This window comes from Euprymna scolopes, chromosome 28, assembly GCF_053919585.1.
Source record: "Euprymna scolopes isolate OS-2025 chromosome 28, ASM5391958v1, whole genome shotgun sequence".
NCBI classification, from domain to species: Eukaryota; Metazoa; Mollusca; class Cephalopoda; order Sepiida; family Sepiolidae; genus Euprymna; species Euprymna scolopes.
The window spans coordinates 57,160,561-57,172,594 of record NC_136509.1 but is presented as its reverse complement, the minus strand read 5'-3'; the positions used below and the strand labels follow the sequence as shown (position 1 = coordinate 57,172,594).

Sequence of the window (12,034 nt, the reverse complement as noted above, 5' to 3'; positions counted from 1 at the left end):
AATATCTAATTCAACGTTATAGCATTGTTCATTCTGGTTATATTTAATTTATAACTTGTATTGTTGTTGAAGACAAGTTCAAAAGGCGACGTAGTCAATCCTCGCTATATGTGACGTCAAATCGTCGTATTTTACTAATGTACACATTAAATTATTTCCTAAATAAATCAAAGTATTTATTCAACAAGACTATCATGTTTTTAGAGGTAAAAATATAGCAATTTCTTTCAAATACCACGGGGATTTTATTCTATTTTTTTGCCTCCCATTTCCACAAATCAGCATAAAGCAATTTTTAGGCAAAATTCAACTTTAGTCTCCTTCTACGGTGATATACTGATTACAATGATTTTCTAACAATTCGTTGTTGTTTTCTAGAATGATTTATCTTTGGCCTTAAAATACGCCTCAGTTTCCAACATCGCTTCTTAGTTGCAGCTAAATTGTCCTGCCATGAAGCACTTGTTAACGTCCGCAAAGAGTCAGTATAGGGTGCGTGCAGAAGCAATTTGAAGTGCAATTAATGTAGTTTTGCGATCGACTTGTAAGACGTTACATTGTGTTGGTGAAAGAGAACTTTTTCTTCTTCATTTGTCGACGTTTCTTGCAATCTCTTGCAATTTCTTGCAATTTCTTGCAATTTCTTGAAATGCACTAATAATGTTGCATTATATTCAAATTATATTATTATTATTATTATTATTATTATTATTATTATTATTATTATTATTATTATTTTGTCATTATAATTGATGAACAAAATACCTTGCTTATTCCAAAACATAGAGGTCAAATCTTTGTTGATGTTTGTGTTTTTTGGTCCATTTGCGTTAGTTTCATTTCCATTCTGTCTTTTGTTAAATTGACATCCATCCATTGTCACAAAAACTCATTTTAGTTGTGTTGGAGATGTTATGAACAAAGTTCTGAATCATTTTTGACTGACTGCGAGCAAACGCGGCACTCACTTTGAACACAGCTTTCTCACTGATGAATGTTGATGCGAAATTGTGAATACACTTTTGAGATCTTGAACTCGTTTGCTATTTCACACAATTTCAATTTAAAATCGGTCAAAATGATTTTGTGGATTTTTATATTTTTCGTTACAACTGTAAAATTCAAGCAACTTTAGCGTACATCATTGTTTGTATATGTACAATTACGTTTAAAGTTAGCATACCATCTCTTAACCGTTGTTTTCGGCAAAGCAGAGTTCAAATGAGTGCTCTGCTTGAACAGTATTTCCTATCAGAAAACAATGCTTTATCTACACGCAAAACCCAGATTTTTCCATTGTTTCTTTTAAACTGCAATAGTCGCTTTACCTAAAATAACTGTAACTTGTAATCTAATAATGCGATTACAATTTCAACACGTGCCATTTAAAGTTTATAAAAATCATATAGTATTTTTTTTATCAATGGCGCCATCTCTATGCCGGGGTTCGGGCATATTACGCGATGCGTTACTTGCTCCCCCTATAAAGACAGCGTTAGACACAGCGTCGGTTTTAATATGTGAAAAATCCAGATCCTAAAACGGGACACTCTGGATTAGGGCAAAAATATAAATCGCCTCAGCCAAGAAGGATTTCTCTATCACTGACCGAGGACTGAAAAACTGAAATCGAGTAACAAAACAGCTTCCCCCAATACTGATTTCTATTAATGCTGGTAAAATGATGTTCGATAATTGTATTTTAATCATCTACTTGCAGGGATAACTGATGTTGCACGGGACTGTATTAACAATGACAAAATTGAAGTTAATTTTGAACATATTTGTTATTCTTAGGATAGAGGAATTTTTAATGTATCATTCGAGCAAAAGAATATTTTACCTACCCTAGAACGGGTATTACACATGTATGAAATAATTGTACCTTCTGCAGGATAGGTAATTTACAGCACGTATATGAAATGATTTTACCTTCGTGAGGACGGGTAATGTGCCACACATATTTAAAATGATTTTACCTACCCTCAGACGACACATATGAAACACTTTAACGTACTCTCGACAAGTATTTTACAACATATATGAAATAATTTCTCTTCCCACCAAGGCAACCATAATTTTAAGGGAATTGAAATCATTTTTAGAAAATGGATCATTAAGATTTCCAAATTAATACATAAATACATTGTGTTGGTTTATGAGTTCGCAACCCTTGGAGAGAGGAATTTTTTAATGTGTATGTATAATTTGCTATTTCGAGCAAAAGAAGACGGGTATATTACATGTATTCCCTAGGACAGATAATTTACAGAATGTATATGAAATAATTTTACTTTTTGGGGGACGGGTAATTTACAACACATATTTAAAATATGTTTACCTACCTTCGGACGGATAATTTATATACATATATGAAACAATTTAACATGACAAGTATTGTACAACATATATGAAATAGTTTCTTTTCCCATCAAGGCTACCATAATTTTAAGGGAATTGAAATCGTTTTTAGAAGATGGATCATTAAGATTTCCATATTAATACACTGGTTAATTATTAGGCAACCCTTGTTTTATGATAAATTTCAACATTATTGGGTTTCTTTCCTCACTAATGGCACTATAATTTTAAGAAAAATTATGTAATTTTTGGAAGATGTCTCAGCAGGATTTTCAATTGATACATAAATACATTAACACTGTCAGTGATTAGACAACCCTTGCTTCATTATAAAATTCAACATTACTGTGTTTCATATTCTTTCCCATCTACCGACAACAAAATTTTTTGGAAAAATATGGATGACCTCCAACAGAAACTTACCCAGTTCACTTTCACATAAGATATTTCTAGTGACTTGATGCCTTGTCTGGAGCAATTTTTATAAAAAAAATTCTAGTGGCTTCAAGCCCTGTCTGAAGTGATTATTATAAAACATTTTCAGTGGAATGATGTCTTGTCTGAAGCGATTTCCATAAGACATTTCAAGTGGCTTCGTGCCTTCTCTGGAGTAATTTCAAGAAAAGCTTTCAAGTGGCCTCATGCTTTTTCTTGAGCGATTTTTAAAAAAACATATTAAGTGGCTTTATACCCTTTCAAGCGCGATTTCAACAAAAAAATTTGAAGTGGCCTCTTATCTTGTCTGGAGTGATTTACATATAAACTTGTAAGTGGCTTCATGCCTTGTCTAGAGCATTTTCCATAAAACATTTCAAGTGGCTTTATGGATTGTCTGGAGCGATTGTAAAAAAAAAAATTTCAAGTGGCTTTATACTTTGTCTAGAGCGATTCCTATATAACATTTTAAGCGGATTCATGCCTTGTGTAGAGCGATTTCTCCTAAAAATATCTAGTGGCTTTATGCTGTGTTTGGAGTGATTCCCATAAAACATTTCAAGTGGTTTCATGCCTTGTCTAGAGCGATATAAAAAAAAATCCAGGTGGCTTCATGCCTTGTCTACAGTGATTTCCATAAAACATTAGACGTGGCTTCATGCCTTGTTTGGAGCGATTTCTATAAAACATTTCAAGTGGCTTCATGCATTGTCTGGTGCTATTTCTATAAAACATTTCAAGTGACTTCATGCCTTGTCTGGAGCGATTTCCATATAAAATTTCTAGTGGTTTCATGCTATGTCCTGAGCAATTTCCATTCAAAAATTTTAGTGGCTTCATGCCTTGTGTGGAGCGATTACCATGAACAAATTTTATAGTGGCTTCGTGCCTTGTCTTGAGCAATTTTCATAAACAATTTCTAGTGGCTTATCTGGAGCGATTTCCAAGAAAAAAATTCCAGTGGCTTTATGCTTTGTCTGGAGAGATTCCCATAAAACATTTAAAGTGGCTTCATGCTTTGTCTAGAGCGATTTTAATAAAAAGTCTTTGAAGTGGCTTCATGCCTTGTCTGGAGCGATTTCCATAAAAAAAAACATTTCAAGTGGCGACGCCGGGCTATATTTCCATCAATCTGATTTAAAATATTAGATGACGTTATTATTTCAGCACGGTTCGTATTCCATATGGCAGTTTCTTTTTTCATAATAGTTTTAAAAATACTTTCCTCTGCTCATATTAAGAATGGCGTTCTAAATAATAACGTTAATACTTCAACACAGTCCGTATTCCGTATGTAAAATTTTCACTTATAATATTGTTAGGTGAAAATACAGAATAGTTTTCAAAATACCTTCCTTTCTCCATATTAAGATTGGCTTTCTAAAGAATACGTTATTATTTCAGCACGGTCTGTATCCCGTATGTCATTTTTTCATTTATTAAATTCTTAGGAGGAAGTACAGATTTGTTAAAAACATACGCTCCCCATATTAAGAATGGCTAATTGCGGTATTATTTCAGCAGGGTACGTATTACATAAGTCAGTTTTTTATTTATTAAATTCAGGTGAAAGTACAGAATAGTTAAAAACATATGCTTCCCATATTAAGAATGGCTTTCTAAATAATAGCGTTACAATTTCAGCACAGTCCGTATTCTGTATGAAATTGGATTGAGAAACGGATATTTAATGTTAATATTTAATACTAAGCAAAAATAGAGATAATACATGGGAGGAATCTGCCTGGCATTTTCTCAGCAGTCCAGCGACCTCATTCTCCCACCCCATTTGTTTTTAAGGAGGCAGAAAACTACTTGGTTACTTGGTCTTTTGGTTAAGATTACGGATCACGCTTTCTTCGATTGCCGCGAACTCCGCCAGTACTGGTCGTATGTCTGGGGTGACGGCTCGCATCGATCCTGAGCATCCTCGCCCAATTACTGTATCCAATGTTGTGGACAACGTGAGGCCGCCGTGGGACCGGGAAAGACAAATGGTCTACGTTACGATTCTGGCCGTGGCGAGAATTGTGATTTGGACGTCGCGTCTGCAAGGTTGCCGGGGGGTGTTGTCTTTTTCTGATCAAGATCTGATCGCGTTCTTTAAACACCAACTACGGGTGAAGATCAGATGTGATAGAAGAAGGCTGCATCGCGCGGCATTTGACAGAAGATGGATACATGTGGCAAGTCTGTGTGTACGAAGAGGAGCCAGATTTGAATACGTGTTCCCCGCCTAGGTGTGGAACGCGCAGTTCTGTAAAGTTAAATTAAACAAGTAGTCTCTCAGCTAGCTGAGTGTGTGTTCCATCCCTCCCCGATTAGGAAGCCTCCAAGATCCCCATCCCCTCTTACCTGCAATTTTTGTTTTCACCCCTTCCTCTAAATTTTACCCATCTTGGAGAAAAAGAAATACAAACTAACCTCCATCCCTTACCCACAAAATTTTCTTTTCTCCATTCACCCCCATCTAGAGGGCATCCCCACCTAGAGACTGACCCGCAGAAGCGAGGTTCCTTTTACAAACCTAGTGGAACGGGCAGACTATCAACTAGACGGGGTTGGGAGGGTCCTACTAATCACCTTTTGTTTTTTCTTCCCCCTCCCTCGACACAAATGAATTATTGTTACCATTTTATTGTTATCTTTTTTGTTTTTACACGTCAATAAAAAATGTTTTAAAAATTGGGAGTTACTAGGACGTCCCCCAATATGAAAGGGTGAATGCGGTATTATGGTGAAAGAAGATACTAGCTGGGAGAAACTTTTGACTTTGTTTAGTTCTGGAGTGACAAGGATGACCAACGACCCCCAAAATCCCCCCTTTTGAGTTGGCCATGTGCCTAAGTTTTTTGTTCATCGTTGATTTTTTTTCTGTATTTTTTTAACATGAATAAAAGATTTAATATCTCAAAGTGTAGTATCTGTTGTGATGCTGCACTTCACTTTTTTCTCAGTTGGTGGAGAAGTTATTCATGACTGAGACAATTATTTTAAATTGTTAGAAGAAAACAAAGAATAGTAAAAAACATACCCTACCCTCCCCATATTAAAAATGGCTTTCTAAATAATAACGTTATTAGATCAGCACGGTCCGCATTCCGTATGTCAGTTTAATAAATTGTTAGGTGAAAGTACAGAATAGTTTAAAAAATACCTTCCCCTCCCCATATTAAGAATGTCTTTCCAAATAATAATGTTATTATTTCAGCACGGTCCATATTCCGTATGTTATCCCCCCCCCCGTCTTAAAAATAAAAGTAAATATGAGATCTTAAAAAGAAGATATACAGGTTTGTTTTCGCATTTACAAATTCCAAACCGCGAGTAAAATTTACGTATTATTTCATTTTTTCTTTTTTTTTTAATACAAAGACATTAAAAAAAAATGAGTTGTCATCAGCTAGAAGTCAAAATATCTAGCGTTCCAGTCTAATATTGTTTTATGTGTGCTTAAACGTAAAAATGTCGGCTAGTGGTTAATGTACATTTTACACGTAAATTTGTCGATGTCTGTATGCGTTATGCATGTATGCAAGCAACTCTATTACTTGCTATAAACCACCCTTGGTGCATGAATATTATTTTCTGAGAATTTCAGTGTTATGTGACGAGTAATTTAAAAGTTTACCTGTTAGATATTTACACACATACATGTACTGTTTAATTTATATTGATATTCTTTTTCCTACATTTTTTTACTCTTTGTTTTCACTCATGCGCAAAAACCTAACTATCAGTTAACTATAAGACAATTTTTGCTTTCAACAATAATTCGTTTTTAGCACTCACTTCGATCAGTGATGGCGGCTTCACCTAACAAACCGTCTTACTATAAACGTAAACAATAATTTGCTGGAAATGGAAATCTCCGATAGAGATTTTTTGTTCAAAAGGAATCCAATTAATATACGCTCGTGGGCAAAAACAAGTGGGCCTAACAAATTTTATACATTTTATTGCACTAAAAGCTATATTGAACAAAGAATAATTGAACAAGGAAACTTAAACAAGACTAATAACACAGAACAAGGTATTTACTTTAATAAATGCTTAGTATGGAATCGCATTCCTTTTGATTTCTTTAATAAATCAATCCATTTAGGCATGCTCTCAACCAAAGTGAAACACCGTGAAGAGGGGATGCTATTCCATTCGCTTTGCACAGCTTCCCACAGTTTGTCATTGTTTGATAAGTTCTTCCAGCTAATGCACGAGATATTATGGACCAAATATTCTCGATTTAGTTTAATTCGGGGCTTTGACCTTCTCAAAACATCAAATCAATTGAATTATCAGGAAACCATTTTTGTGACTTTATTAGTGTGTGTAGGGGCATTATCATGTTGAAAAATGTCGAGGAATTGGCAATAACCGAAATGGGTTTGTATTGGCGTTTACCGCATGCGATTCTCGCAGAATCGCATGTGCTCTCGCACGATTATGCTCATATATAATTCCCGGCCACTATAAAGGCAGGACACTGGGAAGTAGTGAAGCAGTGTCCTGCAGATTGTGTGTAGGTGGTTCTGGCGGTTGGATTGTTCTTTGTGATGAACCACGAATCTGCGAGAAACAAGTTTTCTTCTTCCTTTTTTCAATCCCCTTCTTCTTCTTTCTCTACGGTCATTACAGCCAAGAAATCTCTTTCTTCTAGAGGTCGGGGGTGCAGAGTGACACTGAGTATTTCCTATCTTTGTTCCTGATTTTTGCTTACTACATTTTGCTACAAAAAATAATGTTGTGGGATATTCCCAGCTTCTGGATTCTTGGTAGCAGTCCTGTTTCTAATATTTGAATGTATTCCTTTGCATTAATTGATTTCTCACATCTAATAAGTTCCTCAACTCCTGCTGCAGTAAAAGTTCCCCATATCATTATCCTTCCATTCCATTGTTTTTATGCAATTTGTCGAAAATCTTTCTCCAGTTCACCGAATGCACCGTTCGGGAGCATCACTAACAAGACAAAATCTTGATTAATCTGACCTGAAAACATTCCTGAACCAGTCTGTATCTTTCTTGCCATAACACGAGAAAAATCTTTTTCTATCACTGATGTTCTTCTGATATAAGAATGGCTTCTTTACGCACCTTTTAGAAGAAAATCCCATTTCTTTCATTCGTCTACATATTGTATATCTAGAAAGAGAATTTCCGGCCTCTGTTTTGAATTTTTTGCTATGGTCAACAAAAGTTTTCTTTCAATCCTACAAAACAATTAATTTAAGCCAGTGGTTGTCCTTCAAAGTGAATGCTCTAGGGCGACCAGATCCAGATTTCCTTTTTACCGAGCGTTAGACTTCGAATCTTTGACCAATTCGCTTCACTGCAGAAAGAGATGTTTTCATATTCTTTTCTTAAAATATAAAAAATCTGCTTGTAAGTCATTTTAGATTGCCTTAATCCTGCAATTCGTCTTTTTATATTCTCGCCAATATGCAGTCTTATCATTTTAGGATGAATTTTTCCACCATATAACAATATACTATAATAATAATGATCTACAAAATAGAAATTTTAAGTTAAATTTAACAAAAATTAATGGAAAAATATTGAAACATCGATTTCTTCTTTCTTTCGCTCTTGGTCCATTGTTTTTTTGTTTTATTTTTTTTTGCTCATGAGTGTATGTGGTCATATTTAACTATTATCTCAGATATCATGACATCAAATAAAAATGATCTCAAATCAATGTCTGGAATACAATGAAATTCCATCGATTTACTCCACAATTCACAAAAATACGCGCTTGATTGGTCATTCTTCATTCTAATGTGTCAACCAATACAACAGTCACACCAATGGAAACTCTTCCTATTCTTATCCGCAACTGTAGACAGAACCCATAAACTGACTGAGATTCAACATTGTTTGCCACAACGTGATTATTCATTTATTTCAAATCGAATCACCCACACTAATCAACGTCACTACCACCACGCACTATTGCACTTGCAAGCACACACTGCCGTCTACTGCGTTTATCATTTCCTATGCAAACAGTTGTTCATTACCAATTTCTGCAAATGAATCTCCACATTTGTAATTATAGTCGACGAAACTCCTATGTAAATACGAGGAGTGTGCAATAAGTAATGCCCCTGATCCACTTCCCATAGCAGTAGAGCAACGAAACTTGGCACAGTTATTAGTCTTTCTCTACATAGGAACCACCCAGAGTTATGCATTTCTCCCATCGTTTGATGCAGCTCTGAAGACCGTTTTTGTAGAACACCCCAGGTCGGTCCTTCAACCACGATGTGACTCAAGGCTACATCATCTGGGAAACGCTTTCCTTTCAAAAACAACTTCATGGCTGGAAAGAGCGAGTGCAAGGCCAGGAGAGTAGGAAGGATGGGGGATGATTTCATAACCACTCGTCTGTGCTTCTGATCTGGTGACATGCGAGTTGTAGACCGGAGCGGTGTCTTGCAGGAGGAGGGTACATTTGCTGATCTTGCCCCGCATCTGGATTTTGATAGCTTCCCTTTATTTCCTCAAAAGTGAAGCATAATAGGTTCCTGTAATTGTGGTACACTTTGCCAAGAAATCTGTCATCACTACTCCGTCCTGGTCCCAGAAGACCGTGAGCATTACCTTGCCAGCGGAGGACTGCATCCTTGCCTTGTTTGGAGGTGGTGAGTCCAAGTGCTTCCACTGAATTGACTGGGCTTTGGTCTCTGGATCATAGTGATGGACCAAGGTTTCAACCTGTGTAATCAGTCTTTTGAAAAACTTTGACTCCTCTTCTTGGCACATCTCCAAATTCATCCTCGAGCACTCGACGCGTTTTCGTTTCTCGAATGGTGTGAGCAACATGGGAATCCATCTGGCAGACACCTTATGCATATGCAAATGGTCATGAATGATAGTTTCCACAGACCCTGTACTAATCTTGACATATTGGGCTATTTGGCGAATAGTAATGCGCCGATCTTCCAAAATGGCAGACTCAACTTGACGGACAAATACCTCATCAATGGCAGAAGGGGGGGGGCAACCAGGTCTGGGAGCTGTTTCCACAGACTTCCGGTCATGTTTGAATTCACGCTGCCAGCGTTTTACAAGGTCATATGATGGGGCATTATCACCATAAGTTTCTTTCATTTCATCAAAAGTCTCCTGTGGTGTGCGTCCTTTCAAATACAAAAACCGAATCAGTGCTCGACATTCAACAGGCTCCATTTCACACCTGACTCAGTTCAAACACCTGTAAAACAGAAACCACAATTAGTTCAGAGCTGTAATTTGCCACATAACCCGTAGAGATATAAATCATTGCACATGCAAAATTTAAGCTAGATCAGACAACTTGAAGTGGGTAAGAAGCATTACTTATTGCACACCCGTCGTATCAAAGAATCGTCTATGTCGTGCAAATGATTCGTCATTCCGAACTCCATATAAGGAAGATGGTCCGCTTTTCATCATTAAAACTTTGAGCGTCTCCATTCATTTGTTGGAGGCGGTGTTGGCTGGAGATGTGCAGCTCTTGGTTCGTTACGTTTCAAAACTTTTGGATTATCATGGGAGTCAGAATTCTGTTCAAATTTACACTTCCTAATTTTACATGTTAAACATTTGTTTTATACTGTTATAATTCAATCATATTGCAAAGTTTATTCTGTCTATAAAACCGTACAATATATTTGTCCAGTATATTTATTTACTAATATTGCGACCATTTCTGAATTGTTTTTAACCTTTTGTAAAGTGTTAATTAGAATTTACTGTCTACATTTCACTTTAGGAAACAAAAATAAGAATTGTTTTGCAAAATGGCTAAACTAATACAAATGTGAGTTAAAAGTTTCGCAATATTTGCATACATGCTAGTTTTCGGCATATATATCACGTGAGCAGCCAAGGCAGGTATGCTTACTCTGGTTGGTAGTATAATGTAATAGTTGGTGTATCGATATGTTGTGCATTACTTCAATGCGTTAATTTAAAAGTTGCACAGATGAACGTGTAAAGTTACACGTCGAAACGCTTTCCGATTTTTACTAGACCATGACGCTATGGAGGTGACCGAACGCGTAAAGCGAAGACGCAATTGATCGCAGTATAAGACTCAGTTTTTCTAGACTTGTAATAGCCGAAAGGATCAGGTATCGTCGCTTCGACCTAAACTATGGGTTGCTAAGCCATGCTCTAAGCGATAGTCCCGGGAGTAGAACCCAAGGAGTATCAGGCGTCACCTTCACAACATCGGAGAAAACGCTTGTTGAATGTTTGTGCTCCACGTTGCCGTAAGATTACTGAAATAATTGACTCACTCTCACATATACATTACATTTAGTTTTAGACTTTACGCTGTTCTCAATTGTCTGTTTGCTGTTCCTGTAGTTCTAGTTCATAACTAATAATCAAAATACTAACTTACAATGTAGAGAGCTTTTTTTTTACATGGAGGTCACTAATTATCAAAGCCCGGAAGCCACTCAGGGATAAAGGTTATTGCGTGTACAGTAATCAATGGGATAGTATCGTAATAATCGTTAGAATTGGAGATTTGATAAAGTGTCTTAATTAAGGGAGCGGCTGATCAGGAATTTTTTTATGTTGGACTTGAAGACATCCAAGTTGTAGTCAGGTGGGAAACAGGCAAACGGAAGAGAGTTCTACAGTTGTGCACTTCTAAGAAAGAAGCTTTGCTCATGGAATCTATGTTTTGATTTAGGCACAGATAAAGAGTGGGGAAAATTATTGACAGTAGTTTCAGCTAGACGGGTGTTTCTCGTGAAAGATTGGCGAGGGGGGACGAGAGATTGGAGCTCAGACGAGCACTTGCCATGGAAATAACGCTAAAACAAAAACAGGCTCGCAACGTCTCTTCTGTGGGAGAGAGGTTGCAGGGAAGAGGAAAGGGCATCTTCCACTAAGCCACGAAGTCTATTTTGTACTCTGCCAAGGCAGGATAGACTGTTTTTAGCAGCTCCTGCCCAGATGTGGTAATAGTACTCCATCCTTCGACGTACTTGGCTTTTATACAGATAGAGAATTGCATCAGTAGTGAGATATCTTCTGGAGCGGTAGAAGATCCCACCATTTTCCCAGCGACCTTGGCAACGGACTTGACGTACCTGTTCCATTTCAGATCAGGAGTAAAGGTCAAACCCAGAATCTAGTCAAAACATAGAGCCTACCCAAGACGAGAGCTATCCATTTCAATTGATGCCAGACGGGGATCAGAGCGTTGATGATGTAAAGATAGGATTAGATGCATTAAACGT

General features: G+C 36.8%; 1 protein-coding gene across 5 annotated transcripts in view; it reads left to right on the top strand.

The window, feature by feature from the left end:
• Window positions 1–12,034, top strand: part of LOC145249653 (inter-alpha-trypsin inhibitor heavy chain H1-like) — a 362,855-nt gene that overhangs the window by 231,655 nt on the left and 119,166 nt on the right. The window lies entirely within an intron of this gene.